At 37.0% G+C, this 26,613-nt stretch overlaps 1 long non-coding RNA gene across 1 annotated transcript; it reads right to left on the bottom strand.

The window, feature by feature from the left end:
- Positions 1-603: 603 nt before the first annotated feature.
- LOC142176493 (uncharacterized) lies at positions 604-3,441 on the bottom strand. Its single transcript, XR_012705143.1, has 2 exons — positions 2,789-3,441; positions 604-1,160 (listed from the first exon to the last, which is right to left on the bottom strand). It is a non-coding gene; the product is annotated as an uncharacterized LOC142176493 (long non-coding RNA).
- Positions 3,442-26,613: the final 23,172 nt, after the last annotated feature.

Here is a 26,613-nt window from a genome sequence, read left to right as displayed (position 1 = left end):
TGATATTCTCCGAGAAATCCCTTTTATTAAATATTCGATCGAAGTCACGCGAACGCATAATCCGAATTGCTTTTAGAAATATAATTAGGTTACGCGAACGTATCCCTAATCACAAAAATATTCTTGATGGTAGTATAAATTTGTTTACAAATTGTTTATTATATCCACGTATTTTTATGTGAACATCATGAGAAATAAATATTCTTCTAGTCTCTAAATTCCTTAAAAAGAATTTACAATTTATTGGACGTCGATCGCAATTTATATTTTTTCGCGTATGAATTATATTCCTCAAACCATTCGAATTTGAGAAGTAAAAATAAACAACGTGTGATTACTACTACCATTTAGTGAATACAATATTTGCCTACCCAAATAAACAACGTGCAAATTACGTATAAAAATTGGGAAAGAATGGATGTAAGAAAGGAAGTGATATTTTTGAAGAATTCTCATTGTTCTATTTGAAGCGAATGCTAAAAAAAATGTTATAATCTAGAAACCTAATCACCTTCTACATTACTTGTTTTTAATCCAAAGTTATAATCGTTTGGTTAATTTGTTTATGATGGTAGATAGGCATCAAGTTGATAAGAAAAGGAATTATTATACAAATCGATTGAATAAAATTGCCTTACATGCAACACAATTGTACGTCTGAAACATTCATAACACTCTAACATCGTAACGAGCTATATCAAATCACCTTCCACTTATAGTTCTATATATACCTGTTATCATGCCATATATGAACGTACAACTTACATCGTTCAATCCACAACTAAATCAGATATTAGAATAAACTATCAATATGGTTTTTGATATTTTCATGCTATTCTTTATTCAACTAACAATGCCACAAGGCTTAGTTAATGGCCAATCTTTATGCCATATTTTCTATCTTGGCAATCCAATCATAACTATGCTTTTAATGAGATTCCGAAATAGGCAACATTATTACTACGCTCATACGAATTTAAAAAGAGAAATGATCAACTAATAGTTATTCTATCAAGCATATTACTATGTTAATCAGTATGAAGCAAAACTGAAATTTAAAATAATGAACTTAGACGAATGAAAAACAGAATTATATTTCCCAAACTTCATTTATTTGTCATGTTGAAGCTCTTCACAACATGAGTTTAAAAGATATGTACCTGATATTGGAAACAAAAGAAAATGAAGATGAAAATCAGCAACAGTAATAACAGTGCAACAGCAACAACTGCCCAGCAACAGTAACAACCCAGTAACAGACCAGTGGAGTAGTAATCCCAAAAACAAAAGCTTTAAGCTTTAAATGAAACAACAACCATTAATACTAATTTCAAACAAAGAAAGAAAGCAGAAGATTTTTCTTTAGTTTTTATTTTTATTTTGAAAGCTTAAATATTTTTCGGAATTTTTCTTTCTCTTAAATGTTCAGCCCTTTTTTCTCTCTTCTATTCTCTGTCCGTTTTTTTCTCTCTATCTGTATGTGTATTTTTTCTTGTCTCGTCTCTTTGTCCTTGTCTTGTGTTCAAGACTTCATATATATAATCCCATCCCATAAATCTTTTAATCAATTAAAATCAATACTTTTTCTCTACCCAACCCATTATCTTCTCACTCATCCCCATTACATTAAATAAACATATCACACCACCCCATTATATTTTGTCCCCCATGCCTAACATAAAATAATACAAGATTCCCTCCACTAAATTTTGTTTTGTCCCCCCTTTATATTAAATAACTATATCACAACCCACCCCATTACATTTTGTCCCCCATGCTTCATATAAAAAATTACAAAATGTACAATTCCTAAACTACCCCTCCGACCTTACTGAAATTACCAAACTACCCCTAAACGTACTGCAAATTACCAAACTACCCATCAGCTATAACACATCAATAAATCAAACTTAACCAAAATATAGACAATATGATAAATTTCTAACAATGTTCAAACAACAAATTTCATGAACATGATTTCTTCAACATTTCAACAACAAATCACATGAACATGATTTCAACAACATTTCAACAACAAATCACATGAACACAAATTGAACAACAAAGAACAACTAAAATTTGATTGAACAATATTTTAGCAACAAACAATCCTATTTTCGGATTCAACAACAACAACAAATAAGTATATTTAGATTTCTAAATTCAATAATATTGAACTTAAAATCAACTACTCTAACAACATTACAACAACAATTCATATATTAAACTTAAACAAGATTATGAAACAAATTCAAGAAATGATCATATATGATAAACAAGAAATCAAACTATACAAATTTTGGATTCAAGATCAAACAGACATAATATGAACATGAATTAAATCTAAAAATAAAAACGACGGATTCAAATGATTAAAACCAACATACTTCCCTTATTACAACTAAATTCTTTTAGGCAAATGACAAAACAAAACCTAAGAAGAAACAATTATGAATTTAAACTTGAACTTAACAATATTAACAATTTCCGGAAAATACATAAAATACATGAAACAAATTGAAGAAACAATTAATTAAACTTCAATTTGTATCTAACTAATATTAAACTAACAAATATTCACTTAAACAATAATACAAACATGAAATAAACATGAAAACAAAAAATTAAACTTCTATTTTGAAATCTGAAAATTAATTTAACAAAGCACATGAACATGAACAAAACCAAAAATCAAATATCTAAACATGAACAAAACAAACATTTGCCGATTTTAGATTCGAACATATCAAAAAAAATACGGATAAAATAAAACTCAAAATCTACTAACCGGATCGACACGAATATGTACGGACTGTTTTGACGAGCCTCGACCAAAACTCGACCAAACGACGACGAACACATCTAAGAAGCAAACTGAAGCAACGCCGACTTAAGGGTGCGGGCAGCAGCGAGCAGAACAAAAGCAGCTGGGTGCGTTTGGTTTGTTTGCATGAAAAAGATGAAGTGAGGCAGCAGCTCGGAGAAGATGAAGCTTCGACCAAACGACGACGAACTCGACGGAACGGAGCAGCAGCTTGGAGAGATGAAGCTCGGAGAAGATGAAGCTCGCAGAACAGGAGCAGCTGGTCGCGATGGGGTTGTTTGGACGTGACTGAGTTTGGACAACGCAGCAGCGGCTGCTCGAGTTCCGACGAGGGTGAGGAAGATGAAGCGCAACGGGTTTGAGCCAACATTTTCGTGCAACTGCAGCTGGTTTTACGACTGGTTTATGGAGCTAGGAGGAGGAGCAGCGTCGACTAGCCATGGCGAGTTGTGCGACGAGGAAGACGAAGAAGCAGCAGCGATGGATGGGCTGCTGCGTGTGTGCGTGTTGTGTACGGGGAGGCATCCATGGTTGGCCAAGGCTTGGGATGAAGGTTTGGGAGAGGGGCAGCCATGGTTGGAAGGGAGGTGAGCTTGAGGAAGAAGAAGAAGATAGGAGGGGGGGGGGGCGGATGGTTTAGATTTTTAGGGTTTTCTTGGTTTATTTATTTATTTTGTTTTGTTTTGTAAAAATGATAGGGGTGTTGGGTTATGGACTGGGTTGACCCAGTTCGAAATGGACTGGGTCATAGGGAAGATTGGGCCATTTTTTGGGCCTATGGCTTGAAATCGAAGAAGAGGCCCAATTCCGACTTTCTTTATATTTTCGCTCTCTTTTCTTCTTTTATTTCTCTAAATCTAAATTATAAAAATATTTAAACTATTATTAAGAACTAAATTAAGTTATAAAAGCACAAATTAACTCCAAATAACAATTAACGCACAATTAAGTAATAATTAAGCATAAAATTGTATATTTGGACATTAAACGCTAAAAATGCAAACGATGCCTATTTTTATAATTTTTATTTTTTTGTAAAACAAACTTAATTACTAACAATTGTATAATTAAATCCTACATGCGAAATGCGACATATTTTTGTATTTTTTATTAATTTAGCAAATAAACATGCACAGACAAATACAAATAATTATTCAAAATATCACAAAATATCACAAAATTGCACACCAAAGAAAAATCATTTTATTTTTGAATTTTTTGGGAGTAATTCTCATATTGGGCAAAAATCACGTGCTTACAATAATCAAATAGGCTCTCAGCCTCATATCAACAAGCTCAGCAATGACCAACATGCTCATAGGTACCTGGATCTACACAAAAATTTGTAGAAGCATAGTATGAGTACACCACAAACGGTACCAAGTATCAAGACTAACCTCAGTGGAGTAGTGATGAGGTTCAAGTCAAGACACTCACTAGGCAAATAACCTGTGCAGAATATCAATATAAAACTAACAATGGAAAGCATAACCAATCAAATAGCAACAAAGAATAGGAATGTGATTACACGAAAAACACGCAAAACCCAAAGTGAAATCTTTTATGGAAAACAAGGACATGTTCAAATCATCAACCTGGTTCCAACACAAGAATAACAACAAGAATCACCCTAATGTGCCATATATCATAATCACAAATCACCCTTATATCCACGCATATGCATCTCATTCACAACTACAATAATCAACCTGCACTATACGTTCACATATGCTACAACATTGCCCAACCAATAATACCAAAGCCACAACAATACATAACCCACAACTCAAGAACAATATGTATAGTAATAACAACAATAACATAAAGGTACGAGGAGTGAATCAACAATGAAATGTGCTTCATATAATAGCAACTTCAATTCAAGCCATATTAATATCCTAAACGTCTAAGATGGTCAATTACCAAACATACGCTTGTGTACACACTCGTCGCCTTATCGCCTTATGTACACATCATTTCACATAGTAAAAATAATGTAATTAGAAAAATCCTAATGGGTAGTTCCCCCACACAAAGTTAGGCAACATACTTACCTTAATTAGGCCAATCCAATACTCTAAAAATGCTTTTCCTTGATAATTCACATGCGCTTGACTCAAATCTAACAAAAAATGACTTAATAATATTAAACAATGTAAGAGAAATTAATTTCAATTAATGAAGTTAGGATCTTTAAGCAATTCCCCAAAAGTCGATAAAAGTCAACCCCGGGCCCGTCCGATCAAAACTCGAGTCGAATGCTAGATCTTCACTACCCATAACCCCACCATTCCATATAAGTGTTTGGTTTTCAAATCCCAAATTTTTATTTTTCAAAACATAGTCAAAATTCCCCAAAATTTCTCTTCAAATCTCATGATCTATAAGTTTAAATTCATAAATAATCATGTTATCTAATAAAAAATAAGTCAAAATGACTTACCTACCAGCTTTATATGAAAGTCTTTTCCTAAAATCACCACCCACCGATACTAGGGCTAAAAATGTGATAAATGAGACTAAGTCTCGAAATTCCATTTTTTATTGAGGTGCAGAATTTGTGAATGCGATCAAAGGATTGCAATTTCCGTAACAACCCGATCAGTCATTTTTATTCTAGGTCATCGTTTCCCTAATTAAGACTCCTTATACGTGCTTTTACTATTTTATGACTTGCGGGGATGGTTGGTTTAGTTTTGGAAGGGTACAAGTTTAAATCAGAACACTTAGTTTCTTAATAGTGGCCTAAGATGGCCAAGTTTGACTTGACTCAACATTTTTGGTAAATGGCCTCAGAACTAGGATTTGTTGGTTCCAATAGGTTCGTATGATAATTTTTGCTTTGTCCATCTGTTTGGATCGGGTTTCGGGCGATCCGGAAGCGTTTCAGCGCTTTAATGTTGGAAGTTGACATATTGAAAGTTTTCTAGTTCTTTAAATTTGGTTTGGAGTAGACTTTGGCATAATCAAGGCCTGTTTAGGATTCTGAGGCTGGAAATAGGTCCGTATGGTGATTTATGATTTGTACACATAATTTGGTGTCATTTCAAGTTGTCTAAATATGATTCAACATATTCGGAGCTAGTTGAAAAATTTGAAATTCAAAAGTTGATCAATTTGGTTTTGGGGTATGATTCTTTATTTTGATATTGTTTTACGTGTTCCGAGGGTTCAAACAGGTCTGTATATTGTTTATGGACTTGTTGGTGCATTTGCTGGGTGGGTCGGGTGTGTTTCGGACAACCCGTAGCTAAGTGAATAATTGCCGAAAATGCCGTTCTAGTTACCTTCTTCGTGAACACGGAAGGACTATCGCGTTCGTGAGGTGGCCTCTTGCTTGGGACCAGTGGCTTTCGCATTTGAGATGGCCTTCTCATATTCACGTAGAAGGTCTGGGCCTAAGGTTTGGTCAAGTCAGATGCCCTCCGCGTTCGCGATGAGAGGTCGGCTCAGTGCTTCGTGTTCGCATGAATCTTCTCACAATCGCGAAGAAGACTTTCATGGCCTTGAGCAGTTTTTCCTTCACGATCGCAAGGGCATTTTTGTGATCGCGAAGGAGGCAGGGACTTCTTTTAAATCAGGACTTAAGTTCATTTTCTCTCATTCCACTTTGTGTTAGTCGATTTTGGAGGTCTTGGAGGGGGAATTTTCACCTATTATTGTAATGTAAGTAATTACTATTTAATGTGAGTTATTACACAGATTTTAGGTAGATTTTAATATGTAAATTGTGAAAATTATAGGATTTTGTTGAAAAATCTAGGTTTTGATAAAAATGGAATTAGACCACAAAAATGGTTATGGAAATGAGCAGAAATTATATTTGTGTTCGTGAGGTTAGGGGTAATATTTATTTTCAAAACATTTCGGAAGTTGGGCACTTGGGCCTGGGGGTGAATTTTAGGAATATTCCAAATTAGGTTTGGTACTTACTCTAATAGTTATATTATGAACTTTTTAGCAAATATTGATTAGTTTATACAACATTTGGCTAGTTTCGGATTGCTAGGCATCAACTTGAGGCTTTTAGTGTGATATGTGGACGTAAAATTGGTTTTGGAAGCGAGGTAAGTCTCTTGCTTAACCTTGTAAGAGGGAATTAACTGCATAGGTGTTTAAATTGTTATTTTCTATTAATTGTGGGTGCTACGTACGCACGAAGTGATGAGAGCCTGTATGTAGCTAAAATTCATATTATGTCCGGGCAGACATAGGACTTTATCATGCAAAACTTGCACTATTTGAACTCAACGTATTAGTTTGATTACTTGTATTAATAAGTAAAATTTAATTAAAGATTATGTTAGACTGAGGTTCATTACTTAGAGATTTGGTGGAATGATTAATTATTGATGGAAAATTCATATTTCTTTATGGGTTTACCTTGGGTTGTAAACATGAAATTCGTACTCCAAAGAGTTTCCCTATTCTTGTGGATCAGGCCAAGCACCTCAACAATATTTATATATAATGTGATGCATCTATGGATCGGGTCGTATGACCTCGGTAGTATATGTACATGGCTGTTATGGATCCGGCCGTACAACCTTGGCATAACCCGTACGTGTTATCACTAGAAGTCCGATTATACTCGATATATCCTTCATGACTCAAAAATTATAATTACTTGTTGGCCCTTACTAGTTGAGATTAGCATGTGATATTTGGGATCTTTTAACTTGTTATTTTTTTAAAGAATCACTTATTTATTGCCTCTTATTCCATTCTTTTTCGTTGCATTTCATGCCTATTTTTAATTCTTGCATTTTATGTATATTGACCACTAGTAAGTGGAGATGTCGACCCCTCATTACTACTTCTTCATGGTTAGACTAGATACTTACTGGATACACGTTGTTTACATACTCACGCTACACTTCTGCACAAATTGTGCAGGTTCTGAGGCAGGTACATCTGGTGTTCGTCCAGGCGTGCATCCGTATTACCTGGAGGCCTAGTGGTGAGATGCTTCCCATGTACCGTTATGCAGCACCCGGAGCCCCCACTTGTTGCATTTATTATTTCCGTCTATTTTGTTTTAGACAATAGTTGTATGGAGTTTTGCATATTCTACTAGATGATCGTGCACTAGTGATGCCGAGTTTTTAGGAAATTCTAGAAGATATACATGGTTTTTGATTATTAATTTCACTATTTTAGTCTTATCTTTGGTTTATGCTTTGCATTACTACAATCACATATTATTTGTTTCATTATTAAATAAAAATAAATGAATTTGAAAATATTAATATGAGCAAGTAAATGGATAGTTCATGGTTGGCTTGCCTAGCAGCAACGTTGGGAGCCATCGCGTCCTATAATGGGAACTACGTCGTGACAGCACTTCCTGACAAACCCAGGAAATATTACAAATGCGGCTCAGACATCGCATTTGCGAAGTCTGCCCAAGTTGCAAAAAGGATCAGCCCAGCCTAAGACTTACCTTCGCAACTGCGATCAAGGCGTTGCAATTGCGATGCCTGAGAACCACTGCCAACTTCGCAATTGCGAGCTGGTGCTCGAAATTGCGATAACCGCAACACCAGCATACCAGTAGTCCTGAACTAAGTCCAAACCAATTCAAAACACATCTGAAATTTATCCGAACCTCTGAGGTTCCACACCAAATATTCAAAAAAGTCTAAAAATATCACACGAACTCACTCGTGAACTTAAAACACCAAATAACATCCGGAACCACAAATTGGACACAAAAACGCATAGAATTCACAATGAAACTTAAGAATCACTAAAATCATAACCAATCGTCTTATTCGTACCAAACCAACTCAGAATGACACCAAACTTCACACATAAGTTCCAAATGAACCTACTGGAACCATCAAAACACTATTCCAGGGTCATTTTCACAAAAGTCAAACCTCGGCGAACATTTCCAACTTAAGCTTCTAAACTAAGAACCAATTGATCCTAAATAATCCAAAACCTCTCTGAGACGAAACCAACCATCCTCGCAAGTTATAAAACTACAATTGCACATACAGGAAGCTTAATAACGGAAAACGGGGCTCAAATATACAAAATGGCCGGTCGGGTTGTTATAACAGGAGCTACTGGTGGCTCAACCGCAATTGCTCGAGGAGGGGTTTTAGTTGCGGTGCGCGCTCCATGCCTAACTTTACCTCGGCCCCTACCTCTCACTACCTTGGCCTGGGGTACCGGCTTTTGTTTAGCTAAATAGATAATCAAATCCTCACTATCTGTGAGAGAATAGAAAAGCATTGATTCAGACATAGGGAGAAACAGATATGCACGATATAGAATGAAAGAAATAAAAGTTTCCTAATAGCCTCGTTGCCTCTCAAAGATAAGTACAGATGTATTTGTATAGATCCGTAAGACTCTACTAGACTAGCTTATGACTCGTGAGACCTAAGAAAACTAGTGTTTTAATACCACCTTATCGCGACCTAAACTCCCACCAGAGTAGTGATGGTGCCTAGCACCGCTTGCTAGGCAAGTCAACAACAAAACATGAGGAAATAGATCTCAACAATAGTGAGAATAGTCAATAATATAAATAACATAAGTCAAATAGTGGTATAGGTAAAGCAAAAACATCTCAAAATTCAGTGTCGACGAGTACATGAGCTCTGTCGAATAAGTAAATACAATGGTTTGAACAAATATATTGTATTGTTCGAAGAATATAAATAGTAATAGCATTAAGTGAGGAAAGGGACTCCAAGGCCTACAGACAAAATGCCAGTTCTACCTTGAGATCACCAATGGCTACCAGTATAGCTCCCTAGCAATCAGCTCTATCAGCAGCACCTGGATCTGCACATAAAGTGCAGCGTGTAGTATGAGTACAATTAACCCCATATACTCATTAAGTAGCAAGACTAATCTCAAGCTAAAAGCAGTGACAATCTTAGGAAGATCTAATACTCATTTCCATTAGCCAACAACAACAATAGTAGAATATGTAATAATAATAATAATAACTAAGGACGAGCATCTCAATCATATCATATTCAGATCTATCACATTAAGAGGAAACAAGAATGCTTTCCATATAATTCAGTTAAATTACCAACTTTTAAAGACATCAAGTATCAACTAGCATGAGAAAATTATGACTCTATGCCTGCATGACAAGTATTTATGCAAAAACAAACAATATAACAGTTTGAATCTTCAAGTAAACACACTGTCAAAATATACATAGTACCTGGTACTAATACCCCTCGATCATCACACAACCACACTCAACTGTATGGGTGTCTGGCATAAGTCCCTCTCTAAAAACGTATCAAGTGCCTGCACTCATAGGGCCTAAAGTAACATGGGTTATCACCTGACTTCAAAGGGAAGCATCCTAGCCTAATAAGATCAAAAGTCAACTTTCAACATAACTCAGCCCAAATGGCCTAGCTCATGTGTCACCTCACTATAAATACCACTCCATCCAATGTGAGGCATGGCATACGTGTCATCTCTCTATCAATATCAACATAGCTCTATGACCTAAGTTTAGTCATTAATATGCTCAAAACTTGATATGCTAACATCTTACAGTATTAAAAATAAATATACAACATGAATCATACTAACATGCCAAAATCCACTCAAACCCACGTTACACAAGTCAGGACACTACCATGTGAGATAACATGTAAGAAGTTTACAGAGATGGTGTTATAACACAAAAATATGATATCATGACTGAAAAATGTGACTACAATCAAGGAAAACAATTCAAAATAGCAAAATAGCCCTATCATGTCTCAAAGGAATAAACACATAGCCTAGGCATGATTTCTAGCATGAATAACATCTCAAGTAGTCATACAAGTAGAGAAAATACAGTAATAAGCAAGCATGATAGAAAAATAAAGAACATAAAAGCCTAAAGTCTACTCGAATTATAATAACCACGTACATGCGTATGCATATAGCTCGTCCCCACATAAGTACATTTCCCTAACATATATCAAATACCATAGCCAACTGGAGAATACCCTCAAACCAAGCTTAGGCAAGATACTTACCTCAAACAAGTCAAATTAATACTTGAAAAATGCTTTCTTATGTGAATAGACCTCCGAATAGTGTGAATCTAGTCAAATAATATACCACAGTGTCAAATAATGCTAAAGGGAACAATAACAAAGCATAAAGGTTCGATCTTTGATCAAATACATAAAGTCAACAGAAAAGTCAACACAGGAAAACACCACAAAACCTTACAAAAGTCACAAATCCCGATCACCCATTCCAACACGAGTCCAAATATACAAGTTTCACCCAAATACAACTTCAAATCTATGTTCAAATCCCAAATAATCGCTCCCAGGACTCTAGCACAAAACCCCCAAATTCTCCCTTAGATTTCATAAAACAAATCCAAAATCAAAGATCGAATCATGCATATTAATCAAATCCAAGTTTAGAACACTTACCCAATCCAAGTGGGTGTGAATCACCTAAAGAATCGCCTAAATCTGAGCTCCCAATCTCAAAATATGACCAAATGAAGCCAAACTGTCGATTATAATATTCTCCCTGGCGATTACCGCTTATACAGAACCAACTATCTCTTTTGCGCCACCGCATCTATGCAAAACCCTTACTTATGCAAAACCCATATAAGTCACCGACCTACCACTTCTGCAGGTAGCCATCCACTTTTGCGAACCCGCTCACGCGAACAAAATATTGCACATGTGCGAGAGCATCTGTGTACTGACCTATGCATTTGTGGACTCCCCTTCCGAGGCCTAGTTCCGCTTCTGCGGACTCCTCCATGCTCTTGCGTCCTCACACCTGTGGCCAAATCAATTTCACCTTCTCCAAAGCATTACGAACCAAATTTGTGCCCAACAATATAGCCTCGCCAGGCTAAAACCAAGCAACGAGAGAACGACATCGCCTCCCATATAAGGCCTTATACAGAGCCATCTAGATGCTCGATGATGTTGTTATATGCAAACTTTGCTAATAGAAGAAATTGATCCTACTTGCCTCCGAAATCTATAAACCTGGCCCTCAATATATCCTCCAAAATCTGAATGGTCCACTCAGACTGCTTGTCTATCTGAGGGTGAAATACAGTACTCAACTCAACCTGCATGCCCAACTCATACTGAACTTCTCTCCAGAAGTGCAAAGTAAACTGAGTGCCTCGATCCGAAAGATAGACATGGGCACACTGTGCAAGCAGACAATATCTCCAATATAGATCTTATCCAATTGCTATGAAGTTTAGGAAGTCATGACTATAATAAAATGCACAAACTTGGTCAGTCTGTCCACAATGACCCAAACAACGTTAAATCTCCTCAATGTCCGTGGCAACCCTACCACAAAGTCTATGGCAATGTGCTCCCACTTCCACTCTGGTATCTCAATCTTCTAAAGCAAATGGCCTGGTCTCTAGTGCTCATACTTAACCTACTAATAGTTCAAACATCGTGCAACATACCCAAAATCTCCTTCTTGATCCTTCATTACCAATTATGTTGGCACATGGATGAATAGAATCCCGCAAACTATGAGCCTCTTCAAGAATCAATTCCCTCAAACCATCCACATTAGGAAAACAAATCCGACCCTACAATCTCAATAAACCCTCATCATCGATAGTCACCTCTTTTTCTACACCATGTGACACTGTGTTTTCAAGGAAAATCAAATGAGGAGAATCATATTGACGACCCTTGATGCGCTCAAACAAGGATGACTATGATACAACACAAGCAAGGACTACACTAGGCTCCAAAATATCCAATCTCATGAATTTGTTGGCAAAACCTGAATATCCATAGTCAAAGGCCTCTCTACAGCTGGGATAAATGCTAAACTCCCCATACTCTCTGCCTTTCTATTCAAGGCATCAGCCACAACATTAGCCTTCCGCGTATGATAAAAAATAGTGAATCATAGTCCTTAAATAACTCCAACCACCTTAGCTGCCTCAAGTTCAAATCCTTTTGTTGAATAGATGTTAATGACTTTGATAATTCGTATACACCTCACAAGACATGCCATATATTGAACGTGTACACAATAGCTTCTAACTCCAAATCATGTATTGGATAGTTCTTCTTATGAGACATCAACTGACGCGATACATAGGCAATCACCCTACCATCCTGTATCAACACATACCCAAGGCTAACACGTGAAGCATCATAATAGATAGTGTACATCTAAATTGGAGTTATAGTCAAAGCAGTCTTGAACTTCTGAAAGCTCCCCTCATATTTGTCAGACCATCTGAATGGAGGACCCTTTGAGTCAACTTAGTCATTAGAGCTGTGATTGATGAAAATCCCTCTACAAAGCGGAGATAGTAACTAGCCAACCCTATGGAACTCCTTATCTCAGTGAGGTAGAAGGTCTTGACTAACTCTGAATTTCCTCAATCTTCTTCGGATCCACCTTAATACTATCATTAAAAACCACGTGGCCCAAGAATGAGTCAGACCAAATCTAACACTAGGAGAACTTAGCACACAACTTCTTCTCCTTCAAATTCTGAAGAGAAATCCTCAAATATTGCTTGTTCTCTTCCCTATGACAAGAATATACCAATATATCATCAATAAATACAATCACAATAGAATCTAGATAAGGCTAGAACACACTGTCATCAAATTCATGAAAGGTTCTAGGGAATTAGTCAACCCAAGCGACATCACCAAAAACTCATAATGCACATAACGAGTTATGAAAGCTATCTTAGGGATGTCCAAGGCCATAATCTTGAACTGGTGATACCTTGAACGCAAGTCAATCTTTGAGAACACCTAGAACCTTGAAGTTGATCAAATAAATCATCAATGTGTGGCAGTGGAAACTTGTTCTTCATGGTAACCTTGTTCAACTGCCTGTAGTCAATGAACATTCTCATAGACCCATTATTTTTCTTAACAAACAACACCGGCTTACCCCAAGGTGACACACTAGACCAGATGAACCCCTTATCCAGCAACTCTTGCAACTGTTTCTTCAATTTCTTCAACTCTGTTGGAGAGGAATATAGATAGGTTGAGTGCCTAGTGTAAAATTAGAGACCAAATCAATATCCTATCGGGTGGCATGTCTTGTAGGTATGCAAGAAACACATCATCGAAACACCCTCATTACTGGAACCGAATCAACGGTAGAAGTATTAGCACTAAAATCTCTGATAAAGGCTACATACGCCAAACATCCCTTCTCAACCATCCATTGAGCCTTCAAAAATGAGATCACTCTCTTGGGAGTGTAACTATGGGAGCCCTTCCATTGCAACCACTGTGTAGCCAACATCACGGTCTTAGAATGACAAGCAAGAGTGCCGTGTTATGAAGATAGATAACCCGTATCTCGTATTATATCAAAATCCATCATATCTAATAATAGAAAGTCTGTCCTTGTCTCAAAACAACATATATTAATCACACATGACTGATAAACTCGATCGACTATAAGAGAATCTTTAAGCTTTGTAGATAAATGAACATGGGTAGCAAGAAAATCACATGGCATATCTATACAAGCAGCAAAGCATGATGACACATATGAATATGTAGAGCCAGGATCAAACAATACTGAAGCATCTTTGTGGCACATAGAAACAATACCTACAATAACTGCATCAGAAGCAACGACCTCAGTCCTTCCTGGGAGAGCATTTGGCCTAACCTCTACTAGACTGAGCTCCCCCTTTAGGATGACGACGTTTTGGATGACCTCCACCCGGGCTAGCTAAGCCGGAGATGTAGTAACCGGTACATGATACATTGTCTGACTGCGCTACTAACCTCAACCTCTATGATAACAGGGGCAGTATATCTTGATATGCCTGACGGAACTGCTGCTCCTGATAACCTAAAGAATTACCTGTAGAAGCCTGAGCAGTTGAGGCATGATAAGAACTCTGCATTGGTAGTGCACTGAATGAAGACTGGCCTGAGTGAGCACTGTGAGAACCGTGGCTAGCTGATGCACCACGATGATATGGACGACCCGCCTGAGAGACCTTGGCCTGCAGATGAGGCACCACTGAAGCTACCTGAATGTCGGGGCTTCTTGTCCTTACCCTACATCAACTCCCTAGTCTCATTGCAGAAATGAAGTCTCAGTCTCTGCCTCTCTAGCCGTAGCAAGGCGGATACTGGGGTGAAGACCATCAATGAATTTCCCCTATCTCCTCCTTAGAGGGGATCAAAGCAATATCATGAAGGAAAAGCTTTATAAACCTCACCCGACCTTGCTAAAGATGCTCAAACTATGTCCTTAACTCCACTCCCGAATGCGGGGCACAAAATTCTCCAAAATACCCTAGACAATTGTGCCCAAGTAAGCAGAGGGGAACAAAATTCTCTAACCTACTCATATGACTGCCTCCACCTCTTGGCTGTGAAACATTGTGAATTACACTCCATTGGACTCCACGAGTCCGAGATTCAAAAGAATCTCATAGAAACCATCATGAAGATCCCAGGTACCTACTATAGAAGAACCATAAAAACATGGAGGATCCATCCTTCAAAACCTCTCCAACCTCTTCTATTCATCCACGGACAAAGCAGGCTCAATAACTGGTCAAACATCAACCACTAGCCGTCGTGCAACAACTAGAACCACTCCTGGTGTCTGAAAACAAGGATCAACATGCTCGAGGGTACGAGTAGCTAGAGTTTTCTCTCTACCTCCTACTTGAAAAGAAGTCGGTGCAGTAGGAAATACCTCATCCAGAGCCATACTCTCAAATAATCTGACCATACGGACTAGTATATCCTGAATTACTGGTGTAGCAAGTACACCTTGGGGAATCTGAGGTGATTCCACCATCTCAGCATAGTCCCGCATCCGCTCCTTAACAGGAGCTACTAGTGGCTCAACATCAGCTACTCGAGCAGGGTCCCTAGTTGCAACATGTGATCCACCCCTACCTTTGCCTCCGCCCCAGACTCTCACGACCCTAGCCTAGGGTACCGATTCCTACTCAACTAAACCAGATGAAAGTGTCCTACCATCTTGAGAGAACAGAAGAGTAATGATGCAGACTTTCGGGATAAACAAATCTTCATGACAGAGAGTGGAAAAAAATAAGTTTTCCTAATAGCCATGTAGCCTCTCGAATATAAGTACAAACGTCTCTATACTGATCCGTAAGACTCTACTAGACTTTCTCATGACTCGTGAGCCCTAAGAAACTTAGTGCTCTGATAAAAATTTTCACGACTCAAAATCCCACCAGTCACGACAGACCCCAATACTTCTTGCTAGGCAAGCTAACAACTAATATACAGAAATAAACTTCAATAATAGAATTTGTTACATCCCGTAATTTTGTAAGTTGGATTTGTCATAAGATAGTTGATATAGGTTCAAGGACAAGACTATTTTCGAGGTTATAATTATTTATGCTCTTTATAACAAGTGATAAGTAAAGTCGTGAAGATGTAGGGTAAACGAGTTTAAGAAAATGGGATTGATCGAAGTTTGACATTTTAAGATAAAATGCTATCTAAGGTATAATACCTCGTATTTATAGACTAGTGCTATACCACATGATCATGATAGTAAGGTATATAAAATATACTAGTATTTAAGTGAAATGAGACCTAGAAATTATTATCTGGCTAATTGGTTAAACATTGGATTTTAGTAAAAGATTAATAGATTAAGTAATAGATAATTATTCTGTGGGCATTAATTCACGTGTAAGTAGCTAGAATGACTAAGTATTATAAGTTAGTAGGTGATCTCTCAGGAGTTAAAGTGCTTTATTAGGTAGAATAATGGGGTGTGTACGTGTGCAAATTAGGTGAGGTCATGGAATGAGTGTCTAATTTTAGTAGGTGACTAGTGCAAATATATACCCATGTGTCATCAATTAAGGAAAGAGTATAAGCAGGAGGATGCCATGTATAGTTGTGGAAGACAATTGTTCAAAATAAGGGACAATTGTGGAGTCCACGTGGCACTAAATCTCTATCCTTATGACTCATATACCATGAATAAGTATGTCTTGGTAGTTAACACATGACCAAGCTTTCTTTTCTTATTAAATGATTATATGTGGTCCCCACAACCCATTAAGTATTAGCAAGTTTATATATATTATGAACAAGCATCATCACCTAGCCTTAAACGACACAGAAACGTGAGAGATTGAGGAAACCTTGGGATTTTAATTAAAAAAAAATCTATTTTTTGATGGGGCAAAACGTGGACAACAAAATCATAATAGAGAATTTATTCCTCTATCTCTCATGGATTAACTTACCATGATTGCTTATGGCATGACTGGTTAGAGCATAATTGGCAGGTCCTAGTTTATTATGGATTGGCGTACTAGTACGTTGTTGGATTGTGTTGGCAACACGAGATATGTTAAGGCTATCTTTTATTTCTTTTTGGCATGTTCCATACGATACAAACGAAACGAGCAAATGCACAACTTCCATAAATGACTCTACTCATAGAAATACTAGAGGTGCCCATGTTCTTAATTCCTCAGGTGTCTTAATGATATCGGCTGTTCATGGGTCTCATGACATTCCAAGAGATTGTATTGACTTACTTCATTATGCATTGCATTCATTTATACATGTCCATTTACCCATGACCAGATGTCATTATATACGCATATATATATATATGGGATATGGGATATGGGAATAAGTTATGACATTATATACATACCACCACCTGATCAGCTGGTATACATTGATAATTTTGCCCACAGTGGCTGAGATGATATGATGGGGTGCCCTCAGAGGCTTGACGATGTTATGTACGTATACACTTATGCATTATATGACATTCATACGCATATGCATAACTTTATAAATATTTCATGATTCACAGAGTTATTCAGACTTACAAGTTGAGTCCTTTACTCCATGCTTCTTCCATGTCCTTATATATACTGATTTACATGCCTTACATACTCAGTACATTATTCATACTAACGTCCATGTATTGGAGATGCTTCATTCATGCCTGTAGGTATATATAATCAGTTTGGCAAGCCCTCATAGTAGATGTGGTTAGCATTCAGCGAAGGATCGGTAAGACTCCACCTCATTCGGAGTGCAGCTGAGTCTATAAGTCATCGTGTCAGAGTTTTGCTACAGACTTATGAGTAGGTCGGTACCCTGCCTCATTTGATGTCAAAATCTTAGAGGTTTGTAGACACAGGTTCATTATGTACAATATGTCAGAGGCCTTGATGGCCCGTATGTATTCATGTTTTAAGAACGATGCTTCGTTGATGCAACTTTTTCCCGCTTATAGTTATACATTACGAGTTGAGGCCATGTTGACCCATAATAGTTACAGAAGAGAAAAACGAGTTACAAAGTAGTTCGCTCGGTCCAGTGCGACACCGAGTTCTAGCCACGCCTTCACAGGTTTGGAGCGGGACATAATTAAATAGCCTCAATAGCATAATATTACAAATAACTTATGTCAAAATAGAGGCACGACTGAAAACCATCCCAAATCTAGTATCATCGAGTACATGAGCTCTATAGAATAAGTAAATACAAGGCTAAAGTCAAATACAATATTGTCCAGAGGATTAAACAATAATAATAAAAAAAAAGGGAAAGGGACTTCAAGGCGTGCAAATTAGTAAATAATGCCACCTTGAAATATCCAACTAGCTTGGATCTGGCTCACAGGTAGCTACCACGATCAACAACAACTAGGTATGCACATGAAGTAAAGAGTGTAGTATGAGTATAACTGACCCTATGTACTTAGTAAGTAGCAAGCCTAACCTCGGGCTTAAAGTAGTGACGAGCTTGGCAGGGTCTCATTTTCAATAGCCAATAACAATAATAATAGCATAATAATAGCAAAAGGAAAAGTAACCCAATGATATCAGGCTCAACTCTATCACATTAAGAGGAAAATAAGCATGCTTTCCAAATATATAAGTCTAAAGCATCGACTTTAAAGACATCAAATATCATACAGCATGAGGGATATACAACGCTATGCCTGCATGACAAGTATTAAAGGAAAAAAAAATAAAAACATCGCATTTTAATCATCAAGTATGCACAAATCTCAACACGTACATAGTTCCTGGCACAAATAGCCCTTTAACCATACTCTCAGCATGCTCACGATTCCTGGGTTAAAGCCCCTGAATCATCAAACACACTCATACTCAACACTATATGATTTCCTAGTATAATCTCCACACTAAGCACATATAAAGTTCCTACACTCACAAAATTATCCCTGACTCCTGAGAGGTGGATCCTAGCCCAAGCGCTAATTGGAACAAAAGTCAACGGTCAATATCACTTAGCCCAATATGGATCGTGACACAGCGTCCCCTCACAATCAACATCAACTCTCAAAAATCAATGTTACTCAGCCTAATATTGGCTAGGATGAAAAAGTTACCTCAGAATTAATATTAGCACGCTATACCGCCCAAGATTAGTCATATATCCGCTTAAGTCTCAATATGCTCACATCCCACAGTACCATAATCATAATTCCGCATGGAATATACCAACGTGCAGCAACTCAGCTCAAACCTATCACAGAAATAAGGACAATAACAAAATGTGAGATAACATAAAAAGTGCATAGAGACAGACATATAATATGGGATATATTATCATGACTGAAAATATGAATATAGTTAAGGAAAATTTCTCAACATAGCTAAAATAGCTCTATCTTGTTTCAAATAGATAAGCACATAACCTAGATATGATTTCTAACATCAATAATAGCTCACGTAGTCATACAAGTGGAGAAAATATGGTATCAAAGAGGCATGATAGCAAAATAAGGGACATAACAGCCAAAAGTCTACTTGGATCATGAATAACCATGATGCATGCATATACGCTTGTCACCTCGCACATGCGTCACCCCCAACATATAAAAAATATCATATCCAATGGGAAAATAATACCCTCAAACCAATCATAGACAAGATACTTACTTCAAAGCGCGGGAATCAATACTCCAAAAATCCATTGCCTCTCAAATCAGCCTTTGAACGGATCAAATCTAGCCAAAAATAACTCAATAATGAAAAAAAGCTATAACGGCCAATTTCAAATAAAAAAGCTTCGATCTTTATTCAATTATAAAAGGCAACCAAAAAATCAACTCGTACACGCTTCAGGAACCCAGCAAAAGTCATAAATCCCAACTGCCCCTTTAAATATGAGTCAAAATAAACAAGTTTCGTTCAAATCTGACTCCACAATCGCAATTCAAATCTCAATTATTCACTTTCTAAAATCTAGCACCTAACCCCCCAAATTTCTTTTACAAAACCCAAAATCAATGTGTGATAATCCATAGGGAAACAAGATATAATGACCAAATCAAGTAGAAATCACACACCCTAAAAATGGTGATGAAAGTCTCCCAAAAATCGACTCTAGCCATGCTCCAAAACCCAAAATAGTAAAAATTGAGCAAAACCTCAAAATATAAGTCTGCCCAGCGACTTCCTTACATGCGGATAAATATCTCACATTTGCGAGTCCACATAAGCAGTCCAGAGGCTCATAGTTGCAAAATTCCACCACCTGCCAAACCGTCGGAGGTGTGCACATTCCCTTGCAAAAGCAAGATCCGCATCTGCGCACAAGCCTAGCATCTGTGACCACTTGATAATTAAGCCATCCTCGCATGCGCTCAAACTCTTCGCAGGTGTGCCTTCACGCTAGCGATTCTCCTTCGCAGAAAGGTAATTACTCAGGGCCTACTAGATTCACAAAAGCGACAGAGTATCTGCACCTATGACCTTCGCATCTATGACCTAAACCATGCAGATGCGATGTACCAAAAGATCAGAAAACCTAGCAACATAAACATGATCTGAAATGGTTTGAAACCACCCCGAAACACACCCGAGACCTCGCTGAACCCCGTCTAATCATACTAATAAGTCTGAATATATTACCCAAACTTATCCAAATGCTCAAAACACTACAAACAACATCAAAATCAAGAATCGACTACCAAACCTCGTCTCTTAAGTTCTAAACTTTTCAACTTCGTCGAACTTGTCCGTATCAAGCCTAAAAATTCTGAATTCCAATCCAACTTCACACTCAAATTACAAACTACTAAATGAACCTATTATAAGTTCCAAAATAATAATTCGAACCAGATATCATTAAAGTTATCTCCTAGTCAAACCTATGAACTTTCCAAACTATCAAATTATTAAATTTCGGCGATTAGAGACAAAATATCCGAGGAACCTTCCAATCCAAATTCCGACATACACCTAAGACCAAAATTATCATACAACCTATTGGAGCCATCAAATCACTATTCTGAGGTCATCTATATAAAAGCCAAACTTTGGTCAATTCTTAAAACTTAAGCTTCCTACAGTGGAACTAAGTGTTTCAATTCACTCCAAAACCTTCCCGAAATCAAACCTATCTTCTTCGCAAGTCAAAAAACAACAACCAACATACGGGAAGGATCAAATAGGAATACATGGCTCAAATATATAAAGCAATCGGTCAGGTTGTTACAAGGTCAACACGTAGAATCAAAATAAAATATCTTTTTGTGTGTCTGAAAAACTTAATTTGAATACGTTAAGCATAATTCAAGCCTTTACATTTAATATCCGACCAAAAATAAAATATAACCTAAATTTTACTTTTTCGCTCCATAATATCTATTAAGACTATATAGAATCTAGGCGGATTACTCGGCCATGACTCCGGCTAATCTTCGATTAGAAATAATAAAAGTAGAATAAAGACAAAAGTCAAGCAATAAACTCCATGGCCTAAAACAAAGCTCACCAAAAGTCTGCTCGGAGAGGAGACCTAACTCGTAACTTGCTCATCTGAATAGCCTATTATTACATTGACATAAGTCAATGTAGGTTCTAAAGAAAAAACACAAAATGCCAGTACACTACAACAATAGTCAGTAAGTAAAAGAATTCTTCCACTAAAGCTAAAACTAGACTCTTAAAGAATTATGCAGTCATGATACAGTAAAATTATAAAAGCTTACAATGAACCGTTGAAGCAAATATGTCATATTTCTTTGATAAAAACTCAACTTTACTTTTTTACGAAAATTCTCTTCCACTCCTTTTATGAAAATTTCATCTTTCTTCTTTCTTCTTTCTTCTTTTTTCTAGGGAGTACTAAGGAATCTGATATATATTTTTATTCTTGTGTAAGTCAAGAACATTACCTACCTGATTGCATAGGCCCTATCTCTGTGATGTCACACATTTCAAACTTCTAGCATGCGCATGTGCTAATGCCTTACCAGGGCTACTCTTTGTTGTACTTGAACCTACGATGCACAAATAGACCTACTCTAGCATGAATAGTTTGAGGCATTGTAAACCCCTAAGGGTTACTAACCTCTCTATGAGATCTAGGAACTCCCAAAAATATTTTGAAAAATTCCATGGTCAAGGATTAGATAAAAAAAAAATTCTTTAATATTCTTATCAAAATAGCTCTATTAAGTTATGTGAAAGAAACTTCTACAATCTACAATATCAAGTAATCATATGGAAGTCATTGTAAGGCCCGCAAAATTTTACCTAGTACCTAGGGTTTCGTGGTACGAAATTTTTAGGTTGTGCAATGCTTTGGGGAGATGGAAGGAAAATTGTTGTAGAACATGGCATTTCTACCGTCCATTATGCGACTACAGAACTAATCGGCGGACCGCAGATCCGCTACGGAGCGGAGTAGAAGAAAAACCCAATTTTTGGAGGTCATTCTGCAGTCAATTATGCGACAACATAATCATTTCGTGGGTCGCACTTCTGTCGCAGATTCAGCATGAGAAATTCCGGAGGGTGATTCCATAGTCCATTATGCGGCCGCATAACTAGCCTGCGGACCACACACCTACCATAGACCTAACCCGACCAGCACAATTTTTGGGACCATTTATGCGATCCACTTTATGGATAACATATCTCTTTTACGGTTCGGTCGGCGATCACAGACCCAGTTCGTAGGCTTATGTTTGAGGAAATTTTTACCCGACCCTATTTTAATAAATAGACTTAAGGGACCATTTTTGAAGGGAAATTCTGATAATTTAAGAGAGAGGGGAGGATCTAGAGAGAGAAAGAGGAGCTCTAACACCTTCTACTTCAATTCCTTGCTCAAGCCATGGAGATGAGCCCAGTGCATTGGACCGATGGATAAGAGAACTGAGCTGGCCTAAAAAGCGCTTGGGCGCTCTACGTACGATGTAGACTCCATCAGATACATATCGATTTCTTTCTGATGGATCAAGAATAGATAGTTGTCTCATCAATAGATAGAAATAGGAGATTTCCCCTTATTCTTGAGAGATTCCCTCTCTATCTCTTTCGATCTATCAGAACAGATCAGGCTATCTATCAATCGATTTGAAAATAGCACGCTCATCTTGCTTTTCGTTCATTTTCGCCACGAAAACATAGCCGCCATAATAAGAAGCAGGCGAAGCAGCTAGAAGTACTCGCTTCACGCCCTTGAATTATTATTCATTATGGTTCGATTTTATCATATCTCTAATATATTAAAGTCGCTAGGATTTGTGTAGTAGTTTAAGGAAAGCTCAAGCGAGCTATGTTAGCTAAATTTCACTTGTAGAATCAAATTCCATGATGTGCTTTCTCATATTCCAAATCATTCCTAATAAATTCGATTACTCCAAATAAGCTTTGTGTTAAAAGATATATACTCAAAACGCGTTCCAAATTCTCCTATCATATCATGTTCTTCTTCATGAATGTATTCAAGTATGATCAATGTATCAAAATGTTATGATTTAAATTCATGTTTCAATTGTAAGTTTATTATGCTTATTTTTGGAAAGAAAATTCAATGTGCTTGAGACCCCTATTGCTCATATACATATTTAAAGTTTTGATTTCACATGCTCTTATTGTTGATAACCTATGATGATGTTTGAAAGAGAAAGAAGTGAGTATGAGATATGAAATGTGGCCATCAATCCAAGAATGAAGATTACACTTGTGGCCAATAGTGCTAATGAAATGAAAGAATGTGTGAAAGATTATGCAATGAGTTTTAACTCCTTTATATAATAAATATTTTGGGAGTATCGTTAGTCATTGAGGAAGGGTAGGTTGAAATAATCCAACCCCAAACTACATGTGCTAGTGTAGGAGTGATCGAAGGGTAAATCCCCATATTGATGTTTTGAGATTATTCCCCTTAAATAGGATGAGATTGATGTGTTGAGATTATTTTCCTTAATTAGGATGAGATGATTGCTAGAAGAAGGTGATGTCGACCCATACGATATTGTGGTGAGACGTCTTAGCCGATCGGGTTGAGATCAGACGCTATTCTGGTGGTGTTGTGATTGGATGTCTTTGGGTGAGATGGCTTAGCCGATTGGGTCGAGATCATACTCCATGATAAAAGCACAGTGGTGTATCTGTACTAAAGATCTCCTAACTTAAAAATATTGATATTCACTTGAAAATTTATCTTTCTCTTAACTTGACGCTTTATTATTGTTTGAGGCTCCCATTGATTTCATGTTTCTTTCTCCTTATACTGTGACTCGATTCATTGAAAAGGTGTTTAATATTACATACTAGTACTATTCCATATGTACTAATATCTATTTTTCCGAGGGTGCTGCATCTTTAATGGATACAGATAGTTCCATAGCAAGCGGCATCGATCAGTGATAGTGGTACACCCTCTTCTTAACTGACTTGGTAAGCCCCACTTCATATAGGGGTCTTGTGTCTTTTGTTCCTTTTTTTAATTAAAGTCCACTAGGGATTGTGTCTAGAGATAATTTCCATATATGTAAAATATAGTACAACAAAACAGGGGGCATAAACCTAACCTTCGGAATAAGATGAGTGTGCACTTGGTTGTCCAAATATGACACCAAAGTGAACTCTGAAAGCTGTGAAAAGTTAGACCCATGATGAAGTGCTCATTGTCTATCCAACATTGATAGACAATTGGGTGTACAAAAATGGTGAAGTAAGCCTAGGTCAACTACAAAAACATGCACAAATGAACCTAATTATACTAAGCAAAAGAGTTGGAAGGTTCCTTATGTATAGTGCTTTGAGGTATAGTCGGGACCTAGTCACTGGAACCATCATATTACTCTTTTGTATCAATTAGAGGCTCCATTGACATAGTGTGGGTTATATTTTGAGTTGGTTAAGTCAAACTTGAAATATTGTACTTGTAACACACGTTTCCACTTCTAAAACTACGGATGTGTAATGTATTTTGGGAATTTATAAAGTAACTAATGGTGACAAAATTGGTGTCGTACATGTCATCCTCTTATTGTGTAATTCATGATATCCATCCTTACTTTATTCATGCGCAAGGGTGGGTAGAAGGCATCAAGTAGACTTGCTTGGCTAGGATATCTCGGTCGAGCATCGGTCGTGCTCCCCAAGGCCGGGGCGTGACAGACATGTGATGTATGAGATATGATTTATGGAATTTGAGAAAATCAATCGCCAAACAACTAGATATTTTCTTGAAATTCTAATCGATAATGTGAATCCACTTGTTCCACTCAGAACCCACATTAACATTCTATACAATATGATAATAACTTATGACATGATCCTTATAACATGATAACTTTAGTAAAAGTATTAGCTGGAATCACTTTGATTTCTTCCTTTCAAATGATGTATGCTTTCATTCACACAATAACTACAAAACACAAGGAATCTATATTAAATTCTATACCAAAGGTTAATAATAATAATAATTAACATTAATGATCTTGTTAAGTTCTAAGAACCCTAAGTTCAAGTTTCCAATCTCTCTAAAATTATGATGATTCTAGTTGTGTACTGTGATTCCATCTACTAATGTCATTTATAACTTAATAATGATACTCGATTCGAGTTACGGTCAAAGATCTTTCCTTATAGGAGAATACTAGTATAAGCCCTTATCCAAGCTTGTTATTCTTTTCTTGAAATCTAGGGATTTAAAAATATATCCTTGTCAATTATGGTTTTAATTTCATGACTTAGACTCAATTTGGTGGTGGAGAACTTACGTTAGAAGTTGGGGGAGATCCTTAGCGAAATAGCTCTTCAAAATTTCTAAAAGCTATGCCAAAACACGAATTAGAAAACCCTTCCCCAATTTTTTTCTTTTTACATCTGCATTTCTCTGGGCTTGAGAACTTATTTGTGTGAAGCACAGCAATAGCGCCAGGCAAATCTAAAATTTCTCCCATATATTGTGTGAAGCACAACTGTAGTGCCAGGCCAACCTGGAATTTTTTCTAGTCTTGTGCGACACACTCCTACTTTACAAACCTTTCTGGAATTCACTGTTTTATGATACAATAGATGTATGATGCACAACCCTTCCTTGAGTCCGGAAACGTTAATGTTTCTTTGTTTTACTCACTTCCACGATTTTCTAACATCCTTACTAAGTTCCATAACCTCATAAACATTTGTTAACACTACAGTCATGTGGACCTCCTAATAAACTCTAAACACCCAACCACATCTTATTCCATAAATTATTGATCTAAACATTAATTCAAATTAAGTATAGAAATAACGGATTTTACATCTACATGAGTCTAGAATGTCTACTCATAATAAAAACTCAAACTTGGTACCAAAACCGACACAAATTCATGTGTCCGTCACCCACACACTATCGACAGGATTCTGGTGTTCAGTGAGTCTAGAGACAGATTCATATTTACACGGTCTATATGTAAATCCATACGTCCGAACAAATATATTATCATAGGAACACAAGTCTACATGCCCAACAAATATTTCAAAACACGAACGT

This window comes from Nicotiana tabacum, chromosome 22 (assembly GCF_000715075.1).
Source record: "Nicotiana tabacum cultivar K326 chromosome 22, ASM71507v2, whole genome shotgun sequence".
NCBI lineage: Eukaryota > Viridiplantae > Streptophyta > Magnoliopsida > Solanales > Solanaceae > Nicotiana > Nicotiana tabacum.
The sequence above is the reverse complement of the archived record's forward strand: the minus strand, read 5'-3'. Positions and strand labels throughout refer to the sequence as shown.